Raw genomic sequence first — 13,813 nt, forward strand, 5'->3', positions numbered from 1 at the left:
CCATAGTCAGAAGCGTGTGGATGTCAATATTTGGCCAGTGTGACATTTTTGCAGGGTGCTGTCAGTGCTATAGAGGTGGCCATTATGGCATGTTGTGGTGCTGTGAGTGTAGAAGTTGCTGTTTGAGGTGTTAATGACCCGTTTGACAGGCTGTTACTAAAGATGGTAATGGGAATTTCATGTACCATTAGGGTTGGGTTTGCACCAAGATTGGATACTGTAAATGCATATAAGTTTGCTGGGATTTGATATTGCAGTAGCAGGAAAAAGGACTGTTTACGTAGCACCATGCACTGTAGTCTCCTATGTAGGAGAAGAAATGTTAGCTGTGGTTATAAGTTTGTGGTAAATTTGCAGCGCGAAAACTGCGAACATAAAATCACAGCAGAAATGTCTGCATCTACAGTATTGTCCAGTATGTTTTGGGGAAACATTGTTAGCACACATTGTTCGGGAACCGTAAGAATAATTATTATAAAAAGCTCCAGAAATTGTGTATAAAATGATGATAAATTTTGTTTTGTTGCTTGAAATGTACACTTTCACATGTTTTGAGGCTTATTGGTCCAAGAAAATAGCAAGAGCAAAGTAGAGGAGGGTTAAGAAAAGAGTCCTTTTTTGTCAGGTTTCTACAGTCAGTTGGCATTGTTTATGTGAAGATAGGATACTCCACCAAACAGATTCCTTTGTAACAAAATATGGATCAAATCCTGATCCTCTCGTACCTGGACCTGAATTTTTTGTACAGGTACCCATGATCTATAATTACATGTATTAACAATTTTTTCATTCTCAGTCACAGTTTCAAATTTATTAAATTCTTTCTGTTTGGTCTTCTCCAACCAAGTTTTCTTTTATGTAACTTGTCAATAGTTGGTAAGTGTTACATGTATATTCCAAGCCCCAGTATGCAATATTCCTTGTTAGTTATTATCTTTCTTATCTCTGGGAATCCTATTTCATTTGAAATTTGTCAGGATCAGACTAGCAAAAGATCCATTGTATGTTACAGTTTCCCTGGTTGTTGTCAACAGTCTTGTCTGACCCTAAATAGGAACACTGCACACAAATGAGATACAGATGTCTGACCTTTTCGTAGTACACATCTCCATGTAGCCTTATATCCTCATGTAAGACATGTGACACTACACAGTGCCAATTGACCTAGTACTGGGGCATTGTATCAGTATGATAAATACAAGGTGCTGGGTTTTTCAGTGGTACAGTAGAACCTTGACTAGAAGCCGTTTAATTGCATGCCCATTTTGCCTGAGTATTTCATGCAATGATCTGTTGGTGCAACAATGCAATGTTATCAACAAGTAGTTGGACCACACTGGTTTGGGATATTGGGATTCCGTGCACAAAAAAAAGCACAGTGCAATTAACAGAAGTGTGAGGTAATCCGTTGTGCAATTAACTGGCTACTATGAATGCATCATAAATGAGTGAATGACTGAATTGTTTACTTTGACATCTCATCACTTAGTTATATTATTGTATTATATTATTAGTTCACATTTAAAAATATCGAGCTTAAAAACAAGTGCCCTTAAATTCATCAATTCATAATCAAAGATTATAAATTATAATTATTGCCATGTTGCTCTATGATAGTTACAGATAACTGGTATAAGTCAAGAGTGTTTTCATTGAACTCTTTTGTTCTTTTGCATAGAACTCTTTGTTGTTGCAAGTTATGTATAATGTTTGTGTACCTTGCATCCGTTTTCTAGCTTATTTGTCAAGTCTCAAGGACCATTTATTGCAATGGTATCCCAATCAGTCTGCCTTTAAAGGACAGCATCAGAAAATTTTCAATTCTTTATTTTCCAGTAGTTTACTCATTAAAAAGTTGATGTACGTCAATTTTTACATTGATCCGCCTAATATGACCCTGTAGACACGTTTGAACTTCGCGCTCTCCTCCTCTCCCCGCCGCGCTGGCCGATGACGTAATGGCCTCGTTCTGATCGTCTGAGATTGTATGACGTCACGGATCCGAAACTTCTAGCCAGCCATTTTGCTCGGTGAACCTCGGTCCTCTCAGCGGTAAATAATCACCCCGCCATTCTGGAGTTCAGTTTGTTGTCATTGAAAATTACTTTCGTGGACCTGTAAGTCGCATTGTGAGCTGTCTACGAAGCCATAGTCCCCGGGAGACTGAACATGAATAAGCTTGCCTGCGTGTGAACCGCGCGGCGACGGAACGAAATCAAAACAATGGTGGTGGGGGAGGTTCACGCACCGTGCCATTCTGGACTATTACAAGAGCGAGTTCGGGTCAGTTCTTACCTTCTCCTTTCCGGACAGCACAGCGATAATTACACGTAAGCTTCCACGAATTTTGGTTGAATTCACAATTGTCCAACTGGCAGGGACATAAAAAAAATCATTCTCTGACAACATACCCTTGATCGCTACATATCGAACGATCCCCCTTCCGCGCCGAAACATACATACAGCATTGTTGTTTTTACATACCACACACGCCGGCATTGTGAATGGCGCGAAATGTCGGCTTCGTTTCAGAGTCCGTGATTTGTTTTGAATGAACCCCCAGCAATCTCCGCCAAAGCTACATGATTGAAAAACCGACCAGTCCAGATAATTTACCCGAGAAACAGAAAATAAAGTGAGAGGCGAGGCGTAACTCGCACGATCTGTACAAGTTGTGGTGCTATCTGTTTCGGCGCGAAAAGGGGGTTGTTCGCTATGTAGCGATCAAGGGTATGTTGTCAGTAGAACAAACGAGGTCTACAACTGTGAATTCAACCAAAATTCGTGGAAGCTTACGTGTAATTATCACTGTGCTGTTCGGAAAGGAGAAGGTAAGAACTGACCCGAACTCGCTCTTGTAATAGTCCAGAATGGCACGGTGCGTGAACCTCCCCAAAAACCATTGTTTTGATTTCGTCCCGTCGCCGCGCGGTTCACCCGCTGCAGACAAGCTAATTCATGTTCAGTCTCCCGGGGACTATGGCTTCGTGTGATCGTAGACAGCTCACCACGCGACTTACAGGTCCACGAAGTTAATTGTCAACAACAACGGACTGGCTTCCAGAATGGCGGTGTGATTTCCCGCCGAAGGGACCGAGGTTCACCGAGCAAAATGGCCAGAAGTTTCAATTCTAATTTGTGACGTCAGCGCGCAGGCAATCAGAACGAGGCCATTACGTCATCGGCCAGCGCGGCGGGGAGAGGAGGAGAGCGCGAAGTTCAAACGTGTCTACAGGGTCATATTGGGCGGCTTAATGTAAAAATTGACGTAAATCAACTTTTTAATGAGTAAACTGCTGGAAAATAATGAATTGAAGATTTTCTGATGCTTTCCTTTAAACACATGTACACACACGTGCACCTCACAGCTAAACAGGTCACATATTTCTGATGCCAAATTCTTTATCAGATGAACCATTCAAAGTCTGCTCTAGTTTCCTGACCGGCATTGACTCACACACAGACGTATTTTGAAAACAACGCTTTCTCCACTTCCGCGGTTATTCAAAGACCGCAGGTCGTTAATCTTGGTACTTGGTTCGGCACAAATCCCCAGGATTTTGTACTTTGTTGCCGTAATTTGTTCAAATTGCCAGCAAATTTTAGGGACAAAAGTATAGCCCAAATTGGTGGGGCCCAAATGTTGGTAGATTGGGCGTGGTCACAAGTCAAAAGGACTTCTCTTATCAAGGAACGTGTGTTCGTTTCTGCACGTATACATGCACTAGTACCTGTTTATTGTATGTATGCCCATATTTGTGAAGTATGACTTTCATTTAGTGTTTGCTGGTTGTGAATACTAGTGATATTATTACCATTGTCGATTTCCATAAGTCATAATATACATGGTAAAACCTGCATGAAGAAGACATAGTGTACATCAAAGAAATGTTGTTGTAAAGAAGTTCATCATGTCATTTTTGCAATTGCAATGTACATGTATATTCATCTTTTGTTGCCATTGAAGTATAGCCACGTTTTACTACAATCAAAGAACCCACATGAGCATATACAGTAGAATTTGATCCGCCAATGATTCATAGCACTTCCTGGATATTTTTGTCCGCAAAATTACCGATCTTTCATTACTTGCAATTTCAGTTTTAGTCTACAGATAACATGTTTCAGGTAGGTACTTTGTTCCTTGGCGTATACAACATGTTATTGTTAACTAGAAGGCAGGAAGTGTCAAAATTAAATAACCAAAATGTCAGAACCAATTTTCCAAAGGTCACAAGTAACAAAGACATTGCTCATTTTCCTCTAATGGGGTAAGATTACAGACCATGGTCTGGTTTGATTTAGGCCCATGTCTGTAAAGTGTCTGGGTATCAATGTGTAGTTGGGGAAAATACAAGGCTAGCCTTCTGACTCTGAGTCACCATTGATGTACACTGGGTGCCAGACTCTGTCCAGGGTTCTCACAGACCATGCAGCTCCTTGGCTATAATGCCAACGCATGTACCCAAGAAAATTTGAACCCATCTTCTTTACTGGCCCAAGTCCTACTTAGCAATCGCCTTTTTGTGACAGCCTACACATGTACTCTCATGTCCCTAATAAACGTACCGGGACGTTTATTTTTTTCCCAGGAAAATTCCACCCGGTACGTTCTTATTTGGGACGGTACGTTTATTATTTTTTTTGAAAATTGGGGCTTTGCTAACCAGGGACAACCGCATAATAAAAAGTTTGGGGTTTTCTGTCCATATGTCCGCGGTATTTTTGCTCAAAATTGACACTATAATTTTTCGGCCGAAGCAGCTCGGATTTCCCCTCCACTGTGACCCAAACATCCTAGCGATTATGTAAAATATCGGTCGATTTCGCTATGAATGTACAAAGTAAATGTTATTATTGGGAAAATAAGCCACCACACTGACGTTTTGAAGCACAATTTTTTATATAAACAACTTTTACAGTCTCTATTTACATCGTAAATGAACACACTGATCACATAAATTATTTTAGCATGTACAGTATATTTCCGACCATGTGGTTCCATGCGCTATCGGCAGCGACAACGGGGCGGACGAATAATTCCTTCACATAAGAAACAACAATTAGAACCTTCTTTCCCTTGTAATGTGAGTTTTGGGGCCGCAAATTCTCCAAAAACAGCAGAAATCCGTCAGTAAAAACAGCTTTAAACTTGAAGAAAAAGACCGAAACTGATCCAACATGGCTGCCAGGAATAACACGCACTGACAGTAAAGCTAGCACCCTGTTGGGAGCCAGATTCGAATCACTAAAATGAGGCCGTAAACGGGTGAAAATGATTTTATTTCGGTGTAATGATGGGCTCAAAATGTCATATATATTTTCAGAGTATTGAATTTCAGAAATAATCATAAAATTTTCTAATTTTAGCGGTTTTCTAGTGTCAAAATATAATCTGTAACATATTTAGTATTTGGGCCTGAATGCTGGGCTACTTCACAGACGAGCTCTCACAAAAACTTTGTGAACAGTTTGTGTCCATTTTGGGAGTGTTGATGTGTGTTTTAATTGGTGGTTAAATGTCTAAAACATATATGGTTGAGTACTTGGAGCTATATTTATAATGATTTTATTGATATGCCAGTAATTTTAAGTAATGTACAAAAAATATTTATTGATTACTTGCTTCAATTTCTGAGTAGAAAATTCATGTATCATGTAAATTTTCACTTGTTGAATTTGAAAGCACTGTTGGCCCCCGGTTAGGAGTATGTATATACATGTATACCTTTCATTAGAAAATGGAGAAAATATTATAATTTGAACAAGATATCTATAGTTATTCAATATTCATTATTCATACAGCTATATTTAACTGATTTGGTGATCAGGTATAAGTAAATGAAAATAACCTACCTGCTTATTATCTTCTTTCCCTTGAACAGAAGTAGCATGGACACAGTCTACATGTCAATTTGGTCATTTTCCGGGGGGTATGTTTATTCCGGGGGGTATGTTTATTAGATTTTGAAGATTTGTCCGGGGGGTATGTTTATTCCGGAAGGTATGTTTATTAGGGACATGAGAGTACATGTATCTTTCCAATTCCAGCCATTGCAGTGAAGTACTGTAAATGCATTTAAGTTGGCGGGGATTTAATTTCCCGAAAGCATAAAAAGGACTGTTAGCAGTAGTTTTAAGTTTGCGGTAGCACCATGCACTGTAGTCTCTTACCGCCATGGAAAAATGTTTGCGGTGGTTTTAAGTTCTTGGTGAATTGGCAACGTGAAAACCATGATCATAAAACCACAGCGAAAATTTCTGCATTTACAGTAATTGAAAACAATCCTGTAAAACTTCAGCTTCCCCTAAAATGAAATTGGCAGGTGGATTAAACACTCACTCACTGCACTGCAGTGATCCCTGGGAGTAGGAGCTGCCATTGGTATGGTTTCCAGGCTATGGTAGGCCTTCGTGGGCCCTGGGTACAGTCTGGCTTCCAGGCTACTGTTGCCAATGTAATGTAATCCATGTAACACTCTACCTAACAGAAGACTTGCTGATGGTTATCTGGCTACTTGTCTGGGTCAATGGAAACTCCTAACCTACATTTTACACATTCAAGTGGAGATGCCTCCATGGTTTACATGTGGTTTTTACTTCAGCAGGAATTAGACTGTTCATGGAATAGCTACATGTACCACAGCTGTGTTATATCAGTCAACATAGGATAAATTCTGTCCACATTGGGGAGGAAAAGGAATTGGGAAGGTCCTTGTTCCCTTGCACATGGGAAATATGGCATGTTTCTGGAATGCTACATGTACATGTATGTAGAAGAATTATAGAAAAAAAATAATGTAGCATGATACACATTACTATATTTATTACGTAGTACTAAGAAAAAAGAGTTTCAAATTATATTAGTCATAAGACTTAAAAAGATGCACCATGGCAAAGTTATAAGTTCTGATTGATAAACAAATTTTAAAGTAAGACTCAGTTTAGATACATTTTTGTAACTTCATCAAGCAAGTAATCATCTTCATCAAGTTGCAACAGAATACAATAACAAGCTGAAAATGAAATTTAAGAAAAGTATTTTAATTCTAGATAAATATCCTTTTTACTAAATTTCAGAAACACCTACATGTATAAACACAAATCAAACCAACAAAGTTCCAGTACTATCTAGTACATGTATGACTCAGGCTATACCAATAAACAAGTCCACTAGATGCTTCCTGGACTTTTCTCTGGACAGATCCAGCTTTCTATGATAACCAGATGTTGTGTCAGTCACAACAACATGTTCTACTGGACACAACATGTGTTCTCATAAAACTCTAATGAGATGTCTTGTTCTTTCCTAATACTATATAATAGGTTAGTGTTGGTACCTTTCCAACAGGGATGTCTACATGTGTTCTTAAACAGGCATTACCAATTTCGTTTCTTGGTTTCTTGAATTTTAGTGAAAAGATATTTAAGTAAAGTTAATGACAAGGAATGCCACTTAGGATGCCCAAAAATTGACCTTGACCTTTGTCGTCCCCAAAACTACACAAATATCATTTTAGTGCATTATTATAATTCATCCTTAGCTGAAGCTTTCATTAGAATATTTGTGGCTGTCATCCTCGTGGTTTCACCCCCATGTTTGTCAGTGGTTTCTCCCTCTCCACAGACAATTAACAGTGTACGGTAAACATTTGTTTTTTGGGTTGAGTAAACTCATGATCACGCTATACAGACAACATCACAGGAAACGGTAGGTGTGGGTTTTATATGTGTCAGGAGAAAGAAAAATGAGATATGGTTTAGGAAAAATGAAACAAATTACTTGTCAAGAGTCAATATTTTCTTTAGACTATTTTCAGTTGTGAAAGTTAGGAACAGTGGACAAAGTGATAGTAACATCATAATGGCACCTGTGTTCTAACGTATCTAAGCATTATTGGGATGTAGATATATTTTTTAAGATTTGTGATTTCATTTATTCATTTGTTTATTTATTTGTTCAGTCATTGTTTCAATGGAGTTTCTACTGTATTTTGAAATCAACATTCCCGGAACTCTCGAACTGCTATCTGAAACATACTTACATGTAGCACCAGTACTGTTTGGGTGGGTTATATACTGTAAATGTATTTAAGTTCGCGGGGATTTAATTTTGCAGTAGCAGGAAAAAGGACTTTTCGCAGTGGTTTTAAGTTCGCGGTAGCACCATGCACTGCAGTCTCTTACTGTTATGGAAAAATGTTCGCGGTGGTTTCAAGTTCGCGGTGAAGCAGCCACCGCGAAAACCGCGAACATTAAACCACCGCAAAAGTTTCTGCATTTACAGTATTATGTTACATGTAGGTCATTAAGGGTGTGGTGGCTAAAGTTTCATTGCAGATTAGTGTGAGTGTTTTTGTCTGAGTCACAGTTCCCCTAATGGTTTACTGGTATATAACTTGTAAACTGCCTTTAGTTTAGGTGTATCACACCAGTTTTGTACAGTACAACTACAAGCTGCAAAAGTCTGGACAATAAGTGAAAGACATGTCTTGACTAGCTAGCTCTGACTCGCACCTTACTGGCAGTACATTGTATATATACATGTACATGTATATAGCATCTACGTGTAAACTCACTTAAAAAACTTTCAAGATCATAATGTTATTTACCTCGATGAAGATTAGACATCCAGGTAATAAGATACGGCAAAAGGCAGTTACTCAAGCAACTGGATATGATTTTGGATCCATTGGCCTTTAGACGTACATTACAAACATGTATGTTCTATGCATTGTAGCTCTTACCTTTGTCAGTAACCCTAGACACTACTGCCTGATCTACAACATAGAACACCTTGAATTTATTTATTTTTGATTATATATTCCTGCGGATCAAAATTAAAGGAGGCCGCAGTTCGACGTTAAGATGGCAGGACTCTTACTAGGAGCCAAAATTTTTGCTGTGTCACACTCATCGTAGGCTTACACTCTCAGAATCCTGTCGACACTTGTTTTGGGTAGAACTAGAAACATCCCATTCGTCCCTTGTGAGAGTGGTACATCTAAGTACAGTGCTAGTATCAGTACCCAGTATGTAATGTACAGTGTGGGTGTGCAGATAGGGCACAACATGCGTCACTACCAGCACCAAAATAGCAGCGAAACATCCACACTTGTAAGGATAGGAGATAACATGTTGATGTCACAGGTATGGCTCCCTCCTAATGTTTCACTGTACATTACATGGCCTTGGTTGTGTTTAGATACATTTGGTAATATTTTTCTTGTGGCACATGTAACCACTCATGTCAATAGTTTCTTAGCACCTTTCTAACTCTTCGGTTGACACAACCAGTTTTTGAATACACAAACTTATAAATTCCACATTTGAACTGAAGAGAAGATATGTGAGTGCCCGTTCTAATATCAGCATATATACTGATATAGCCATTGCGTAGGATACATATCTGTATAATGTTGTACCATACTATAGTTGCGATGCATAGACACGTACAGATGCATTTATATGCATATATTACAACTTGAACTTGGTGTCATATATATTTTGTGTTATATATTAGTGTTGTAAATCATATAATATAGTTTGAGATTGATATCTGCTAATGAATTCCAGAGCTACACGTGTACGAAATGTACATGTAACACTGAGAAACATAAAACTTGAACTTTGGTTAACTGCAAAGTGTGCTACCATGACTGAATAAGGATTTTGTACTCAGATTGCCAGAGCTACAAAATGTGCTTTGAAGTTTTTGTACATGTAACATTGAGAAACCGTAAGTTGTATTTTGGTTACCTAGAATAAACTGAGTGTGCTAGTATACCATGACTGAAAAAGGATTTTGTACTCATATTGCCAAAGCTACAGATATACATGTACATGTAACACTGAGAAGTTGAACTTTGTTTGATTACCTAGTAGGCTAGAGTGTGCTACCTTGACTCTAAAAGGATTTCGTACCCAGAATGCACACACGGTTTCTCGGTATATGTCAGGACCGTACCACGCGCCGTATGACTGACAACTTCAGTATTTGTTTGCTGAGTGGCAAGGTTACCAGACAATCTGTAAACTACCCCAGGGTTTCCCACTATGGGTGCCCCCTGGTCAATGGAAGACCAGACCATCTGTAGATTAAGGCCTAGAAAAAAAAATGTTGTGTTTCCTGTTTTTGTCCTGAAAAAATTTGGGTTGGTAAGTAGGTTTTTTTTTTTTTCTTGTTTTAGGCTGGCCAAAACTCTAGTGTGATATATTAAAGTTACAGTTGAACAAAGTAAACTGAAATGCATGAGGACACTTTCAATGTAAACTTTAATTTTGTTTATGTATAAAAAAAAAATTATCCTTCATTAGATAGGACAAGCAGTGTTTTTACTTCAATAGAAAGTAGGCTAAATAAAATTCTAACTGGAAGCTATGTGACTCAAAAAAAATCTAGGGTCAGCAGGTTTTTCTAGGGTAGGTACTAAGGTAGGGAAACAGAAAAGACATTAGTTAGGCCTAAATCAATTTTTTTTCATGGACTTGATTTTGCTGTTAGAAAAGAAAAAAGATATCTACATGTATGTTAGTAGGTTTTAGGAACTTGGTTTTTTGAAACTTGAACACGGTTAGCAAAAATTAGAAGAAGGACTGTCTAAACTTTTGTCGTTGAACGTCATCTCTGACTAAATCTTTTTTTCCATCCTATCCACATGATGATTTGTGCCTTAAATTCTTCTGTTGTTCTATTCGAGAATAATGCGCCAGTGCTTTTGAACTTTCATCAGTACGTGCGCACATATCCAACCCCAAGTATGGATTCTTTAGCAATCATTCAGGAACAGGCACACACTATAGCCCTACCCCAAAACATAAACTTCTGTTTATGGTAATTAGATGTAGACATGACCAAACATTTGTCACTCTTGCATCATCTTTGTCCTTGGCCTTGCCCTACAATGTACCTATCCAATCCACATAATGCAGTGTACAGTGGAGTTATGTTCTGCATTCTTCCGTTGTTCCATAGTAGAACAATGCCCCAATGTTGTTGAACTCAAAGCACCTTTGTGACGTCGAAAACCCTGGGCGTTGTACGAAAACAAAGCTCACCGACCCCCTCCTACCAAATCAACACAATACATCGTACGACATAATGTCGGGCGATAAGGGGACAGGATTTTCTTTATTTTCTCCCGCGACCGTGCAAACGTCATAAACGGTAACCACCTAAACAAAGCTGGGGTGATGGCTTCATAACAAACTCCGACGGATAAACGAGTAAATAAACTGGGGGTATGAGACGGGGAAACATTAGGGCTATTCATGTTGGGGATTTGGCACCTGTGAGGGGAGGTTGTGGTCGGTTGATTATTCTTTGTTCAAACCTAACAAAGATGTAAGAAACAAAGTCTGGATGTGATAATACATGTGCACACTTGGCAGACACCTGTTGGTATATCACATTCAAGTTCAAGCAGATTGATTATAGTGGCATTATTTTGTCCATCTTTTGTGGCCTTTTTTCATCTTTATCTCTCTTATAGAATTTAAACAAAAAAGCTGCAAAATTCCAATAAAATAAACCCTGATTGATTTACTACTAGTATATCTGCATAGAGATATATAAGGCTGTTAGTTTTCTGGATGACAGTTTGTGGCAGATTTGTTTTTCTTTGTTGTTGAAATTATGATTTTGATATTTTCATGGGTGACTTCAGAAGATTATGTTTCAGGTCTTTTGTCAACTATGAGCTGAATTAATGAGCTTATTCCGTCATTAAGTAATTCAAAGTTACGGAACGGAATTATGGTTTATGCTAATCTAGATTTCTTGCATTTTTATCCAGTCATCTTTTCCCCCACTTTCTGGCATTAGATTTTTGGCACTAAGCAGATTGATGATATACATAAATATGACTTGTCTTGGCCTTGGCCCCATGCCTGTAGAACTGGTGTTTTGTCAACCTTGAAGTTTATTCCCATTGATCTATGTGGGAACAACGGCTGGTTATAGGGCCAATATATTGATCTTTGTGTGAGTCAGTCAGAGGCAAGTCAATAATTATAGTACTTGTACATCTCTGCGCAATATATGCCCACCCACAACCTACAATTTACTGGCAAAACTGACATCACTGGTAAAACTGATGAATGGAAACATTTTCATTTCGTGAGCCCAAAATTATAGTGGATGCTGTGTTAGAAAACACAACTTGCAGCAGCAGATAGTTCGACAAGTTTTCAAAGAGTAAGACATTGCTGATTGTTCGGCAACTTGCAGGTGGGTCATTCAATCTCAAACCATTGTTGTGAACTGTAAATGTTTCATGTATATTCGTGGTAGCACAAATTTATTGGGTTTGTGGTAGTATTATTTTTATAGTTATGTAATGCTTAAAAAGATATTCAAGATGGTTCAAAATTTGAGTTTGTGTCTTTCCAGTGAAGCTGTAATTGTGAAAATTTCAAACATAAAACAATTGCGATTCTTTCTGCATTTACAGTAGTCTTGTAGTCTTTTGAAACATCATGACATTGTACATATTCATATACTTGTAACATGTACATGACATTGTCCATGTGAGTTTTTTTTTCAAGCTGTATTACAACATCTGTTAGAAGTATTATATTACTGTATATCTTTATATTGATTTTTCTGTGGCTGTCAGTTAACATTGATTAATGTTATAGTAGTGGGCTGGTCAGAGAAACTGGGAGGAACTCACCTAAACATTAACCATGTATTGGTTCCCCTATAGTCACCTCACTATTGTTATCAATATATAAAATACGTAGGGTAATGGCATGACTAAAACACCAGACAATGTCTATCAATGTGAACACCAATGTAGACATGGCTGAGAAACCAGACAATGCTTATCAATGTGTACACCAAGGTACGTAGGCATGACAGGAAAACAAACATGCTGCAACGCTGTGCACTGGGGGTCATGACCAAGGTATATAAACATATGAGTATGGGCAGGGCAAAACATTTCAGTGTGGATCGGGAAACTGTGTGTACCAGTACAGGTGTTGGAGGTGGATGTGCTTTGTTTTTGTGGTAAGACATTGTCTTCATAATCGTATATTTGTTTGTCGTTGAGTTTGATTTCTGTTATGATTTGTTGGCGAAATAGAATTTTATTTCTTTTAATCTTATTTTATGACCCACTACCCTAATCTTTAACAATCTTTTGTAACCATTTCCAAATGACATTTTTTGTAGGTTGTAGGTCTTGCTTTTGAGACAACATGTATTTCTTCTGTATGATGTATATGTTCTTCAAGGCCTTTCATTTCAAAAGTGTATTATATTTTCTTCAAAACTCTATTGGTAATCATATTTTAGATATTTGACATAGACTTTATCTCAGAAGTTAGATACCGTTAACTCCAAGTGGAATACATTTGTACATGTACATGTGTACTGGACAACAACAAGAAGCTTCAATCATCTTACTTACATGATGTACAAAATGTAGGTGTGCAACCATGGCTAAGAAACTATTCTGATGTCTGAACGTGACCAACACTAACTTATAGTCTATTTGTACAGTGCCGGGACGTTGCACTTAAGTTAGGAAGCTTTATAGAACAGCTGGTGCATGTCATGACTTTTGTACTTGTTCCCAGAAAAGCAGTCATGTAGAAAAATGGGATAGGCTAAACTTTTTACTTTAACGTTGGGCCATTTCAAATTATTTTCCTGGGTGTCATGTTGAAGTTAGGTTTTACAATATACAAAAATTGCGTAGCATTTTACTTGAGTCACAGGGGAACCATGTGGTTCTAATTCTAAAGCCAAATACGTGTTCAGTAAGCTGACTTGAGCCGCATGTTTTTATAGCTAACTGTAGTCAGC

Source organism: Branchiostoma floridae, chromosome 3 (assembly GCF_000003815.2).
Source record: "Branchiostoma floridae strain S238N-H82 chromosome 3, Bfl_VNyyK, whole genome shotgun sequence".
NCBI classification, from domain to species: domain Eukaryota; kingdom Metazoa; phylum Chordata; class Leptocardii; order Amphioxiformes; family Branchiostomatidae; genus Branchiostoma; species Branchiostoma floridae.